Source organism: Orcinus orca, chromosome 6 (assembly GCF_937001465.1).
Source record: "Orcinus orca chromosome 6, mOrcOrc1.1, whole genome shotgun sequence".
Taxonomy (NCBI): Eukaryota; Metazoa; Chordata; class Mammalia; order Artiodactyla; family Delphinidae; genus Orcinus; species Orcinus orca.
The window spans coordinates 13517070-13531992 of NC_064564.1; the positions used below are offsets into that span (position 1 = coordinate 13517070).

Consider the following 14923-nt stretch of genomic DNA (forward strand, 5'->3'; position numbering starts at 1 on the left):
CTCTGCGGGGCCGCTCCTGAATGGCTGGAGGCTCGCCAACGTGGGCAGATGCTTGGGGGCTGGTGGCGTGGCCCTGGGCATGGCCGTGAGTGCGCTGGCAGGGAGAGGTTGTGCAGGGAGCCTGGGGGAGTCATTGCCTCCCTTCAGCCCCGGGCTGTCGGGGTCGGCTGGAGTGGCTGCCTTCCATCCTACAGCTGCCTGGATAACATTTCCGGGAGAATCAGGAGTGGCCGTGGGTAGGACTGCAGATGCCAGCGCCGTGACGCACTTCACCGGACACTCGCCTGGCCGCCTCGTGCCTCCACCAGCCGGTCATTGAGGCCCACTTCCTCCCAGACTCAGGATTTGGGGGCCAGGCCAGCAGGAAAGGGGTTCTTCCTAGCCCAGATGTCCAGGGGGAACACCAGAGAGAAGCCAGTGGCTGCCAGATGTCGACGACGACACGAAGCAGAAGCTGCAAAGTGGCTGAAGTGACGGTGGGCAGGTGGTCACAGGCCCCGGGCGAGCATCTGCGCTGGCTCGGGTGCCTGCAGCCTTGAGTGAAGCCTGAGGCAGGGGGAGGCTGCTCTCCACCCGCTTCCCCTGCTGCAATGTGCCCATCGGAGATAAGAATCGTGGGGCTTCCCCAGGCACCCTGAACCTCTGCAGCTCCCCGAGGTCCCCAAATGGCCCAGCATCTCTCTCCTTTCCTCTCCGGGACCCGAGGCAGGGTATGCAAGAGCTGCTGCTTCCTGTGATTTCCTCCCACCGGGATGGGGCTGGCAGCCTTCTGTCCCTCTGTGTCCAGACTGGTGACTTCACCCTGGGCCCCAAGGACGCAGCAGGATGGGATCTGCCTGGGGCTTCCCGGAGGCTGGCAGAGGAGGTGCCGACTAAAGGACTGAGACCAGGACGTCCTGGTGAGCCATTTGCCAGCACGGAATCAGCTTATGCTTTTGAATAATGGGCCACGCTTTCCCTCCCGGTTCTGAGACTCGATTGGGCCGGGAGATAAGCGGAGCTGGCGGCCGTCCTGGCAGAGCTCTGAATCATTGTTGTGCAAACATGACCCTCCTTAAGGGCTGTCTGCCAACTTTGTTACCTAGTATGCAAACAGAACTCAACCATCACTAGCCCTAGATTAACCCCCACCAAAAAAAAAAAAAAAAAAAAAATTCATCCCTGGAGAAGCTAGCTTCCAAGAAGAGGGACAGCCCACTGTGGACTTTAGCCGAAACAGAAGCTGGAAGGTGAGCTGGCCGGCTAGTGTGATCCCCCCCCGCCCGGCTGTGTGCATCCCACGGCCCACGACCTGTGATGGGTGGGATGTGCCTGGGGGAAGGGGCAGGCGGGACACGAGATGCGAAGGACTAGAGCTCATTTGGGATCTGACCTTCCTGCCCCTGACGGCTGGGGTCCCCTAACAGGGGGAATGAAGAGACACCATCTCCTCATGCTGGTGGGCACTGGGCCCTCCTCACCAGTGCGCCCGAGGGCGGGGCAGCTGCATTAGGGGCCAGTCTGGACCTCCATTAGGCGGGCCGATGACTTGAACCCATCTGCAGTCCTGCCTACAGGGGGAGGGAGAGACAAGAAATGGCCCAGACAGCAAGACCCCGGGTGGGGGGGGTGGGGGGCAGCGTGCAGCAACCTCTGATCCCAGACCGCCAGCCTCTGTTGTGCGGCCTGCCTCACCTCCACGGGGAGCTAACCTTTGCCTAGCATTTCCTACATGCCTCCCACTCTATTATACTCTGCAGGCCCTGCCTCTTTAGTTTTTCCAAATGCCCTATGAGTTGGAAATATCATGGCCCTATTTTAGAGGTAAGGAATGGAAGGCACAGAGAGGTAAAGTACTGCTCTCTAGGTTGCACAGTAATGTGTTGGAGGCAGACTGGAATCCAGGTCTACTGACTGCAGAGTTTGGTGCCTGATTGCTCGGCTATGCGGCCTTTAGCCTGGCCCAGCCTGGGCCTGGAGCTGATGCACAGTAAGGAGGAGTGTCTGGGGGAGAGAGGAGGTGCCCGCTGAAATTCCACCCCTGCCTCTGAGGACTGATACGCTTGTTCACGCTCTTGTGAGTGTTCCAGTTGTGGGTTTCTGGGAGGCAGTGTGGGCGTGGCTCTGCGGGGTGATGTCGGGCCAGCGTGGCCGCTTTCTACAGCAGCAGGCGTCATCCTGATGACAGCGTGGCGGGGCCTGAGGTGCGTGGGCCTAGCCCAGGAGGCCGGGTTCTCGGGTGGCTCTTCCCTGCTGCACCCACACTCTGCACCCTCCAAGCCCAGAGTCAGCTGGAGTCGGCACTCACAGTGGGTCCGTTAGCCGGGGGTGGAGCCGGGACCATCTTATCTGCGTCTTTTCTTGCAGCCCCACTTCGGGGACGAGTCTGCAGTTTGCTTTACCTCCAGGCACCCTGCTCCCTGCCCGTTGTCCTGCCCTGCTCCCTGGGACGCATCTGAGGAGAAAGGGCCTGGGACCATCTCTGCTGCTCTTGAGAAGGGGCTGAGGTGACTCCTGGACGTTTGGAGGCTGATGTGAAGCGGGATCTGCACACAGCATGGCCAGCCACACCTGATCGATCAGGCCATCTTGGAATCCCATCACCCCCATCGCATCTCCGGGTCTTTGTGGTCCCTCCTGAAACTAAGGGCCAGTCCTCACTGAGCGCTGACTAGGCAACAAGCGCTGTGCTGTCGGCTTCATCGTCATGAACTCAGTCCTATGAAGTGGGCACTCTTGTTTTTCTCCTTCTCTCAATGTGTAATTAGAGGCTCAGAGGTGGTGTGGCTGCCCAGGTCCTCATGTCTTGCAAGGGACTGAACTAGGATTTGAGTCTTCTCTCCAGGTTTGGAGCCTCCAGATGGACGCTATCTTTGCCGAATCCAATTTCAGGCACTGGGAGCCCACCCAAAGGCTTCTTCCTACTTGATGTGTGTACCAGCCATGTTTCACACATTTGGAGCTGATTTAAGAGTAAGAGGAAAATCTTGTAAGCTGAATGTCCCAGGATCAAGAGTTAAAAGATGCCAGAAGGGGAATTCCCTGGTGGTCCGCTGGTTAAGCTTCTGCGCTCTCACTGCCAAGGTCCCGGGTTCGATCCCTGGTTGGGGAACTAAGATCTCACAAGCCAACAATGGGCCAACACTGACAAGACGGAATCAGTGGGGATGATTGTAAAGCCTTGCATGTGCATTCAACATTGCCATGTGCAAGGACAGGATTGGGAAAATGGCTAGGGACGGTGCAGTGCCTGTCCAATATGCTTGTGACGTTGATGCTGATAAAGAAAATATACCCATAGGCTATATGAATGGCCAGGACAAGGGTGATGATAAAATCCCTGGTCACTTCATTGATCAAATCGCAGGTGGTGTTGTGTTGGATCTAGGTGCCATATTTTAAGAATGATATTGACAGGCTTCCCCAGTGGCGCAGTGGTTGAGAATCCGCCTGCCAATGCAGGGGACACGGGTTCGATCCCTGGCCCAGGAAGATCCCCCATGCAGAGGAGCAACAAAGCTCGTGTGCCACAACTACTGAGCCCGTGTGCCGCATCTACTGAAGCCCGTGTGCCTAGAGCCCGTGCTCTGCAACAAGACAAGCCACTGCAATAAGAAGCCCGTGCACCGCAATGAAGAGTAGCCCCCGCTCGCCGCAACTAGAGAAAGTCCGCACGCAGCAACGAACACCCAACGCAGCCAAAAATAAATAAAATTTAAAAAAAAAAAAAAAAAGAATGATATTGACAAACACAAGGATGCCCAGGGAAGGGCAGAAAGAGAGGGGGGACGGGGTGGGGAGGTGGGGTGGAGGGGTCTATGGAAATGATGCAGTGTTAAGAATGATAAAGACAGGAAATAGTCCAGTGGAAGATTCTGAGCAAGGGAGGTTGCCCAGTGTCTTCAGTCAAAAGCTGATGTGCTTTGGGCCTTTTCTCACCTTCCAAGATGGCCCACACTCTGTCTATGGAGTGTGTTTCTCTGTGAATAAACCTTTTTTCTCTTTAAAAAAAAAAATGATAAAAGGCACTTGGGGATGTCCAGTCAACATATGAAGATATAATGGTCAGAGTGTATGAAGCCCATTCAGTATCTGCAGGGCCAGCCCACTGCTTCTAGAGGACAGACTTTGGACGTGTGAGTAGAAGGTGCGGAAGACGGGTGTAACTAAAGGAGGAATTCCTAATGATGAGAGTGGTTGTATAAAGGAATGAATTGCCTCAGAAGGAGGGAGCTCCCCATCGCTTGGAGTGCCAGCAAAGGCTGGGAAAACCTCGCTGGCTGGTTGAGGGGTGTCCCTGCAGTAAAGGGAATTACATTTTCTAATCACCGAGTCTCCTAGCAACTCTAAGGTTTAGGTCTACCAGACACAGATAGACTGTACTGGTAAGGTATGTGATAGGCAGAAATACTGAAAGCCCAGTGCAATCTAATCTCCTCAGTTTGAAGCTGGGTTTGCATCATCATCAACTGTTTTTCAAGGGTTCAGCCTGTGGAAGGCTCTAATGGAAACTTGAAAGAGTCCGAGTTCCCACCTGCTTGGGGCTGACATTCTTCTCCTGCAGTCAGTGTTTGTTCTGGCCACGAGCCACTGCGGAGCTCAAACAACAGGGCTGAACTCTGGTAGCCAGGTGTTGCTGTGAGCAGTGGGGAGCGGGACCCAGAGGGATGCCAAGAAGGCCCCGAGGGGGCAGGGGGTGTCTCGGGTGGGATGAATTTCCCAGGGATTTCTGGGAAATTTCTCTGAAACCAGCCCATGAGCATTGCCATGTCTTGCTTAAGCCTACAGGCTGGGACCTCTGAGTTGGAATGCTGGCCTGGAGGAGAGACATGGAAGGGCACCCGGGCAGCTCAAAAAATAAAGAAAAAGGCTGATGCAAGTGCACATAATATGTATGGTAGGAACACTGCATGGCTTGAAGCAGAGGAGTGATGGGATTTTATGTGTGTCTGAAAAAAATCACGGTGCAGTTTGGTGAATGGGTGCAGACATACAAGATATGAAAGCCGTGGACTGGTTAAGAGGTGGTGGTGGATGAAGACGTGGTGAAAAATGGTGAGACTGGACGTTCGGGTGCTGCTCATAGGACAGGTGGGTGAGCTCTGGGTGCGTCTGGGACAAGGCATTGTGAGTCCTGTTTGCTTCGCAGCTGTTTACGATCTTGGTCAGAAGGCCAGTGGAGGACCTCAAATTACAGATTACAAAACTTTCATACTAAAACAATTGTTCAAAATAAAGAAAAGTTTCCCCAGAAGTACATAAGGCAGTGTGATATTGGCAAAACGATAGACAAATAGACCAACGGAGCAGAATAGAGCCCAGAAATAGACCCATGCAAATATAGGTGACTGATATTTGACAAAGTAGTGAAAGCAGTACAGTGGCGTAAAGACAATCTTCAACAGATGGTGCTGGAGCAAGTGCACATCCACATGTAAACAAACAACAACAAAAGAATCGACACAGACCTTACACCCTTCATAATCATTAACTCAAAACGGGTCACAGATCTAAATGTAAGATACAAAACTCTTAAACTTCTAGAAGACAACAGGAGGAAATCCAGATGACCTTGGGTTTGGCAATGACTTTTCATATACAACACCCAAAGCACGATACGTGAAAGAAGAATTGATAATCTGGACTTCACGAAAATCAAGAAGTTCCGTTCTGCAAAAGACAGTGTCAAGAGAATGAGAAGACAAGCCACAGACCAGGAGAAAATACTTGCAGAAGATACATCTAACCAAGGACTCTTAGGCAATATATACACAGAACACTTAAAATTCGACAATAAGAAAAAAAACCTGACTGAAAAAAAGGGTAAAAATCTTAACAGACCTGTCACAGAAGAAGATATACAGATGGCAAATAAACTTATGAAAAGATGCTTCACATCATATGTCACCAGGGAAATGTAAATTAAAACAATGACAGACCACAACATGCCTATTGGAATGGCCAGAATCTAGAACCCTGACAACACCAAATGTTGGCAAGGATGTGGGGCAACGGGAACTCACATCCATGGCTGGTGGGGATGCAAAATGATGCAGCCACTTTGGAAGACAGTTTGGTGCTTTCTTACAAAACTAAACATGCTCTTACCATATGATCCAGCAGCTACCCTCCTTGGTATCTACCTAAGGAGTTGAGAACTTATGTCCACGCAAAAACTTACAGATATTTCTTGCAGCTTTATTCATAAGTGCCAAAAGTTGGAAGTAACCAAGATATCCTTCAGTAGATGAATGGATACATAAACTGTGATATATCTAGACAATGGAATATTATTCAGCCCTTATATCTAGACATTGGGAAATTATACAGCCCTTAAAAGGAAGTAGCTCTCAAGCCTTGTAAAGACATGTAGGAAACTAAAATGCATATTACTTTGAAAGAAGTCAGTCTGAAAAGGCTACAGACTGTATGATCCCAACTCTATGACATCCTGGAAAGGCAATACTACAGAGACAGTAGAAAGATCTACCGTCTGCTCATTGAGGGGGAGGGAAGGATGAAGAGGTGGGGCACAGAGAATTTCTAGGGTAGTGAAACCATTCTGTATATATATATATATATATATTTTTTTTTTTTTTTTTTTTTTTTTTTTGCGGGCCTCTCACTGTTGTGTCCTCTCCCGCTGCGGAGCACAGGCTCCGGACGCGCAGGCTCAACGGCCATGGCTCACGGGCCCAGCCGCTCCGTGGCATGTGGGATCTTCCTGGACCGGGGCACGAACCCGTGTCCCCTGCATCGGCAGGCGGACTCTCAACCACTGCGCCACCAGGGAAGCCCCGTTCTTCATATTTTAATGGTGGATACACACCATGATACATTTGTCAAAACCCTTAGAATGCATAACAGCAAGCAGGAACCTTAATGTAGCCTATGGACTTTGAGTGATAATCATGTATCAGTGTAGGTTCACGGACTGTAACAGATGTACCCACTCTGTGGAGGGGGATATTGACAACGGGGGAGTCTGTGAGTGTGTGGAGACAGGGTTTCTGTGGGTGATCTCTATACCTTCTGCTCTATTTTGCTGTGAACTTAAAACTGCTCTAAAAAATAAAGTCTATTAAAAAAACAGTACAGTCTGAAACCATAAAACTCCTAGAAGAAAACAGTGAAATCTCCTTGACGTTGATCTTAACAATGCTTTTTTGGGGGGTATGACACCAGAAGTAAAGGCAACAAAAGCAAAAATCAACAGGTGGGACTGCATCAAATTAAAGCTTCTGCACAGCAAAAGAAATGATCAACAAAATTAAAAGCCATCCTACAGAATGTGAAGAAATATTTGCGAACCATATGTCCCATAAGGGGTCAGTATCCAATATATGTCAAGAACTCATACAACTCAGCAGCAAACACCCGAATAATAAAATATTAAAAATAAAATAATAAAAATGGGGAAAGTATCTGAATACGCCTTTTCTCATAGAAGACATACAGATGGCCAGCAGGCACATGAAAAGATGCTCGACGTCACTAATCGTAAGGGAATGCAAATCAAAACCACAGTGAGATCTCACTTCATACCTATGAGAATGGTTATCCTCAAAAAAACAAGAGATAACAAGCCCCGGAGAGGATGTGGAAAAAAAGGGCATCCTTGTGCACTGTTGGTGGGAATGTACATTGAGACAGCCACTATGGAGAACAGTATGGAGGTTCCTTAAATAACTAAAAATAGAACTACCACATGATACAGCAAACCCACTTCTGGGTATATATTCAAAGGAAATGAAATCACTCTTGAAGAGATATCTGACCCCCACGTTCATTGCAGCGTTATTCACAATAGCCAAGGTATGGAAACAACCCATGGATCCATTGACAGACGAATGGATAAAGAAAATGTGAATATATACTATATATGTGTGTGTGTGTGTATATATGTATATGTGTGTACACACACACACACACACACACACACACACGAATATTATTCAGCCATAAAGGAAGGAAATCCTACCATCTGTGACAACATGATGAACTTTGAGGGCATTATGGTATGGGAGAAAAGTCAGAGAAAGACAACTATTGTATGATCTAACTTACATGTGGAATCTAAATAAAAGTCAGCTCATGGAAGTAGAGAAGAGACAGGTGGTTGCCAGCAGCATGGGTTGGGATGTGGGCAAAGTGGGCGAAGGTGGGCAAAGTGGGCAAAGGTGGCCAAAGGTACAAACTTTCCGTTATAAGATAATTACGTCCCGGGGATATGATGTACAGCATGGTGATTATAATTAACAATTCCGTATTGTATATTTGAAAGTTGCCAAGAAGGTAGGTCTGAAAAGTTCTCATCACAAGAAACAAAATTGTAACGAGGTGAGGTGATGCTCGTTAAACTTATTGTGGTAATTATTTCGCAATATATTCATATATCAAATCATGTCGCATACCTTAAACTTATACAGTATTGTATGTCAATTATATCTCAGTGAAGCTAGAAAAAAATAGTACAAAGAAGAATTTCCCAAACTACTTAAAGAATAAGTGACCCACCTAATGCCCCACCCTCCAGGATCCTTTTGTGTGCATTTTCTCACGCAAGGACATTCATAACCACAGCCACCAGAATCCGGAGAGCACCGTCGACACGTCACTACTGTCCAATCCCAAGACCTGACCCAAGTTTCTCCAGCTGTCCCAATAACATTCTTTACAGCAAAAGGACCCAACTTGGGACCACCTGTCGTGTTTAGTGGACACGTCACCTCAGTGTCTTTCAATTTGGAACAGTTCCTCTATCTTTCCTTGCTTCTCAAGACCTTAATGCTTTGAAGCTTACAGGAGAGCGACTTTGTGCAGTGCCCCTAATTGGGAGTGGTTTTTTTTTTATGACATCACGTTCTGAGTCTTTGCTAGAACCATCACAGAAGGAGGCTGGCTAATTCTTTTGCATCCCGTCAAACGGCAGCATATTCTGTGTCCTCTTACGGATGGATCATTTGATTAAGGGGGTGTCTGCCAGGCTACCTCACTGTAAAAGCATTCTTTTCCCCTTTGCAATCAGTGAGGTTCTTGGGAAGTGTGTAAATATCCCATTTCCCATCAAGCATTCACCCACTGGTGCACCTACTGATGATTCTTGGCCAAGTATTACTACGATGGTGGCCATGGATTTGCTAAATGGATGAATTGGCAACTCAGAGCCTAAGGGGTGGACAGATGTGGCCACATCCCCTTGTGCCATGGATCACGGGGAGAGATGCTTACCCTCTTCTCCTGAAGCCCAACACAGGGTAGGGGTGGGAGAGATGCTCCCTCCATAACCTGACTGTTGTCCCCCATCCCTGCCAGCAAGCTGACGCCTGTAGAGGATTCCCTCAAGACACGCAGCAGAGCAAAAACTGATGCTGGGAGCAATTTGCAGTCTCTCAGCAGTACCGTGAAAAGTCAATGAAGGGCTTTAAGCAGAATAGTGACACATTTATGTTAAGCAGAAACAAAACAAAAATTCTAAATTATGGTCCCTCCTTCTCTCTTTTCTAAAACAAAAATTAACTTCCCTCTGAGCCTGCTCTCTACCAGCTGCCCCAGAGGTATGGGTCTAATGATGAAGTTCATACTAAAGTGTAAATGACTGACTGAAAAGCAAACACCTCCGGTTGCTTTGTGAACAGCTTGGCGTGGTGCAAGAGTTTCCACCAGGGAGATCAGGGATAAGACTCAGCAAGGACATTCTGTTTGCTCCACTTTCCAGAAAATCTGGATGGGGACCCTCTTTGTGAGCATACGAGGAGGCTAAATGCCAGGGAAAAAAAGGAAGGGGCTCCAGACTCCTCGGAGAGCTCCTGGGGTTGTGTGTCCTCCCCAAGCCTCTCTGACTCCTGCCCTGGATGCCCCGTACCTTTGGTTTCTTTGAGCAGCTCTTCTGTGAACTTGACCACCTGGGCCACCTCTACCCAGGGGAAGCCTTTGTCCGCAGCGAAGATGATACTTTCGTAGAGGGTGTCCAGCAGGATGCTTCTGCGGGAGTCTCTGAGCTCGTCAAACTCTTCCCAGTTCAACAGTCTCCGTAGGTGCTCCCGACCTTCTGGTTTCTGCAGGGCATGATATGTGAGGGGTAGTGGATGAGACTGAGGAAGCAGGATGCCATCGTCACTGGGCAAAACACTACTGGGGGCCCAGCATATGCTCCCCAGCATCCTGAAGTGTGACCCAGAATGGGGGTAAGCTTGGGCAGAATTCATCTTTCATTTCTGGACAGGTTTCCCTCACCTTTCTAGCACTGCTCCTTCCTCTGGGTGTTCTCATGCTAGCTGCTGCAGTTCCAGGTTTCTACACCTCCAGCAGGCCTCAAGTCCTGAATTATTATGATCTTTGCTTCCCCTTCCCTCAAACAAAATTTGACATTCCTCTGAGATGACTCCCAACTAACTGCTCCAGAGATGGCGATCTGATCATGAAATTCATACTAAAGTGTAAATGACTGGCCAAGAAGAGGTTGGGAGATGCAATGCTTTAGCAGAGAAATGTGTCTTGCTTGGTGAAGCTAGGCGATAGAGACTGGTCAGGGTACCTCTTATTCCCCTCTATAGGTTAGGATTCATTTTACTTGAGAGTTCGCCTGGCCCTTCCAGAAGGTTCTTAGAGATCACACTGACACATGTAGGAGAATCCAGTGCCTTTCAAGGAGGGGGTAAGAAAAGGTGTGGCATGAAGTGGGCAACCACCAAACATTGGAGCTCGCCTGGGGTGCAGGGAGGGGGAACTGATGGAAAACGGTGCCCGACTAATGAGTATCAGCCCCTGGTCACTCCTCTCTCCACCCCTGCAGCCCTTTTAGATCCCTAGGTTGGCACCTGATGGGACAGCTGGCTGGAAGATCCAGGGAAGGTGGTGAAATCACAGGTCCCGGGCCGGGGGCTTCCCCAACAGTTTGAGGCTGCCGGTCAGAGGCTGACCTGTGCACATAGCTGGCCTGGGGTCTTCTTGCCTGAGGTCTGCAGCAGAGCCTGGACACCCCTCTGTGGACGGCTCAGAGGCCCGGGCCCTGCAGGCTGGATTCTCTGCACTCCGCAGGTGCCCACCTTGCTCATGCCTTCCGGCCTCAGAAATGGTTCTGAGAAACCATCAAAATCTGCCCCCTTCTTTGCCCTGGAGACACAGACCCCACCCTCTACCACACACACAATCACACACACACACTCCCTCCACACGTTGGCGTACAATCCCAGAGGGCTCACAGGGCCCTGGAGCTCCTGGTGAGGGTGGCACCCCTGTGACGAGCCCCTGGGGCCTCCCGGGTCCTCCTTGGAGTGCGGGGGGCTCACAGTGCCTCCACGCCCACCTCCTCTGTCCCTCCGCGCGGGCTCTGCTGCATCAGGCCCGGAAAACAGCCCCAAGCTCCAAGGGCTGGGAAGACTTTGGCCTGGCATCCCCCGGGCACACACCCGTGGCGGGCAGGCCTCAGAGCCGGCGTGCTGGGACAGGAGATCCTGTCCAGGGGTCCCTCAGAGGACACACCTCACTGTTAGATCAATCTGAGCACACTCCCTTGGAAAAGTCACGTGTTCTCTTCACCTGAAGTTGGAAGACTTTTTTCACTCCCTGGGGTGTCAGGAGTGCCATGGCCGCTACATCCAGTTGCTAGGAGACCTAGCCAGGACTGACAGAGCTTCAGGCTTTGTGAGGTCATGAAGACCCGCTTGGAGGTGGCTCTCCCAGGCTCCTTCCTCTGGCCCTGCTCTCCAGCTGGCTCTGGGTCCCAGCTCCCCACACCTGCTCGGCCACCTGGAACCCTTTCCTATCTCCAGCCTCCCCCTCATAAACTGTTCTCCTTCAGGCAGTGAGCCTTCTCAGGCTTCCCTTTACACACACACACACACACACACACACACACACACACGGTCCCCCATGCTCCACAGTCTACCCACCCAAGTCCCACCCCCCTCCTTCTAAGCCAGGTCCCGCTTCTCCGCTTCCTTCCACAGTAGGGATCTGTCTCTGTGGGAAGGTGAGTCCTGCTTCCCCCTGCCTCCCTGCCCATAAGCCCCGACTCCGTGCCCAGGAGCCTCAGGGGGGAAAGCCCGGGGCTCTGGGGGAGTCGCTGGCTGAGCTGTCTGGTCCTGGGGTTGCCTCCACTGGTACCTGCCCAGACTCTTTGGTGTCGGGCCTGGCCAGGGGGGGGTCCTGGCCATGAGTGAGAGCTCACGGAGGTCCCAGCATCTGCCACGTCAACCACTCAGAGCCATCATTCCCGTCGGCCACGTGACTCCACCTTCCTTGTCCTCGTGGTCATATTACTTCAGGGCCCTCGCTGCCTCTCCTGCCGCTGGGAAGACCTGGGTTAGGGTTGCTTTGTTCCACTCCCGCAGATTACTAGGGACAAGGGGAGTGGGAGGGGATCCCTGGGGCCCCTCAGGAAAACTTACCCGTTCCCTCTTCAGCAGCATTCACACCCCTGTTTATCTCATGGAGGGAACGAATGGACCAAGTGTGCCCCTTTGCAATGTGTAGTTGCTATGCCGCTGTCCCCTTCTGTCCTTGCCATCCCTGGCCGATGCTTCTGTCGAACATTTATTTCTTGGCTTCTAACGAGCCACTCTCTCCTGAATGATCTTATGTCTCTCCACCCATTCCTTCTTTGCCTTCTGTGAAGACCTCCTTGCCTCCGTTGGTCCCTTACATGTTGCCATGATCCAGGGTTCTGTCCCCAACCTCCTGTCTTTCTAGGTCATGTATCCTTTTTAAAAATTCTAATGGTGAGAACACAACACGAGATCTACCCTCAAAACATTTTAAGTGTACAATAGAGCTACAGGCACCCTACTATACAGCAGATTTCTAGAACTTATTCATCCTGCCCACCTGATACTTAATGCCCATCGATCAGCAACTTCCCATCCGCCTCTCCCCCCGTCAGCCCCTAACAACCACCGTCCTATGCTCCGATTCTATGATTTGACTATTTCAGATATCTCATATAAATAGAGTCATGCAGTATTTGTGCTCCATGACTGGCTTAATTTGCTTAGCATAACGTCTTCAAGAGTCATCCCATGTACTCTCTTTTTATTTTTAAAATTTAATTCTTTTATTGGGGTAAAATATACATAACATAAAATTTACTTTTTTTTTAACCATTTTTAAGTGTAAGTTCAGTGACATTAAGTACGTTGACATTTCTATGCAACCATCACCCCCATGCATCTCCAGAAGTTTCCCAACTCCCCAAACTGAAACTCTGTCACCACTAAACACTACCTTTCCCTTTCCTCTCCCCCAGCCCCTGACAGTCCCATTCTGCTTCCCGTCTCTATGAATCTGAGTCCTCTAAGACCTCATGTCAGTGGAACATACAGCGTCTGCCCTTGTGTGATCAGCTTCTTTCATTTAACATAATGTCCTCAAGGTTCACAGGCCACATATTCGTGAGAGATTTTACACAGTGCATGACATTGACGTCTGTCCATAGAAGCGACGTATTTCTTCCAGATTTAGGTAATGGAAGTGCACTAACCTCTGTCTCAGCTTGGGGTATGCTGATGCCTTTCCCCGGAAATGGATGATTGAGAAGTTATGCTGCTTGGTAGGTTTCTAGGGGTCTCCGGGGCTGATTCGTGTTGGGGAGTGTTGCCAGAGGGAGTCTTCATGCAGTGGTCCAAGGGGGTGAGTCTCCGAGTCTGGGCCTGCCCAGCAGGAGCCGTCACAGCCTTCAATGCTGGGGTAGGGCCTACAGGATGGCCGCCATGCCTGGACTCTCAGGTGATGCCCCTTACTTGAGTTCTATCCTAAGTCTGGGGTCCCAGAGCTGCGATGGGGCTTGATGTCCCAGACATAGAGCCCCTTCTCATTTCCTTCCCCATCCCTTTCAATGTTCTCCTTGTGGTCTGTAAGTCACAGTTCTCTTTGTTGCATCGGAAACTCAAGCTGGCTTAGACCAAGTGAGGATCTATTGTTTCACAGAACCAAAATGTCTCAGTGTGTGTGCTTCAGGCGAGGCTAGATCCAGGTGCTCAAATTTGTGTTCATTCCCAGGATCATCCCTGAGCCTTTCCTTTACGAGCCCCTTTCCTGAAATGCACTTCTAACCCCCGATCACCTAGTTAACGCTTACTGATTCTGCAAAGCTCCACTTGTGTGTCAGCACTTCTAGAAAGCCTCTGGACCCTCTTCTCCCCCAGGCTGACTCAGTGTTCCTCCAGCTGCCCAAACCAGCAACCTGCGAGTCATCTTACCTGCTCCTCCCGCTATTCCTCCTTCCCAGTCACTCCAAGTTCTGCCGACTTTACCTCCTAAATATTTTCGGGTCCCTTCTCTTCTCTCCACCCCCATCACTATGACCCAAGGATAGGCCTCCATCCTTTCTTGCCTAGGTACTATCATACCCAGACCCCAAACAACTATTCTCCACACTGTCACCAGAGTAAACAAAAACAAAAACAAACAAAAATCTGCTTATGGACTGGAAATTGGCAAGGGGGAACTTGCTAGAGTGATTATAATGTTCTGCATCTTGTTTGGGGCGTTGGTTATTCTGGTATAACCTGCTTGCTTAAGATCTCTGAATTTTATTTTATATAGGGATATATTGTTCCCTCTCTCTGCACACACAGATACATAGATATTTAAAAATGGACTATGTCAATTTCTTGCTTCAAAACCCTCAACGGTTGTTTGTAGAGCAGCCCCCGAAGACTTCACGGGGATCACAAGGCCCTCCGTGATCGGGGTCTTTCTTTCTTCTCCAGCCCTTTCTTCTCCTCCTTCCAGAACTTTGCGTATGTTGCTTCTCTTCCTGGAAGCTCCTCTACTGTGTCTCTGCCTACATCCTTCTGGTGCCTCGGGTATCAGCTTAATCGTCTCTTTCCCAGGGAAATCTTTCCCGGGTCCCTGTGACAAGTCTGGTAGCCCTGAACGCGTTACCAGCAGCACTTTACACGTCATGCGTTCACTTAACCGTTTTGATGATTTGTTTTGGTGC

The 14923-nt window shown here is 50.1% G+C and overlaps 1 protein-coding gene across 2 annotated transcripts in view; it reads right to left on the reverse strand.

Annotated features, from left to right (window-relative positions):
* The window catches only part of C6H8orf74 (chromosome 6 C8orf74 homolog), a 28157-nt gene extending 13240 nt beyond the window's left edge, over nt 1-14917 (reverse strand). Inside the window, exons 1-3 of one of the 2 annotated variants that reach the window (XR_007478016.1) lie at nt 13460-14917; nt 9845-10037; nt 1692-2941 (exon numbers count right to left, since the gene is read on the reverse strand). The gene's annotated coding sequence lies outside the window, so the exon portion shown is untranslated. Of the gene's footprint in view, nt 1-1691; nt 2942-9844; nt 10038-11463; nt 11775-13459 lie in introns of those variants that run through there. The other variant, XM_049711265.1, reaches the window with a different exon arrangement.
* Between the last annotated feature and the right edge of the window lie 6 nt (nt 14918-14923).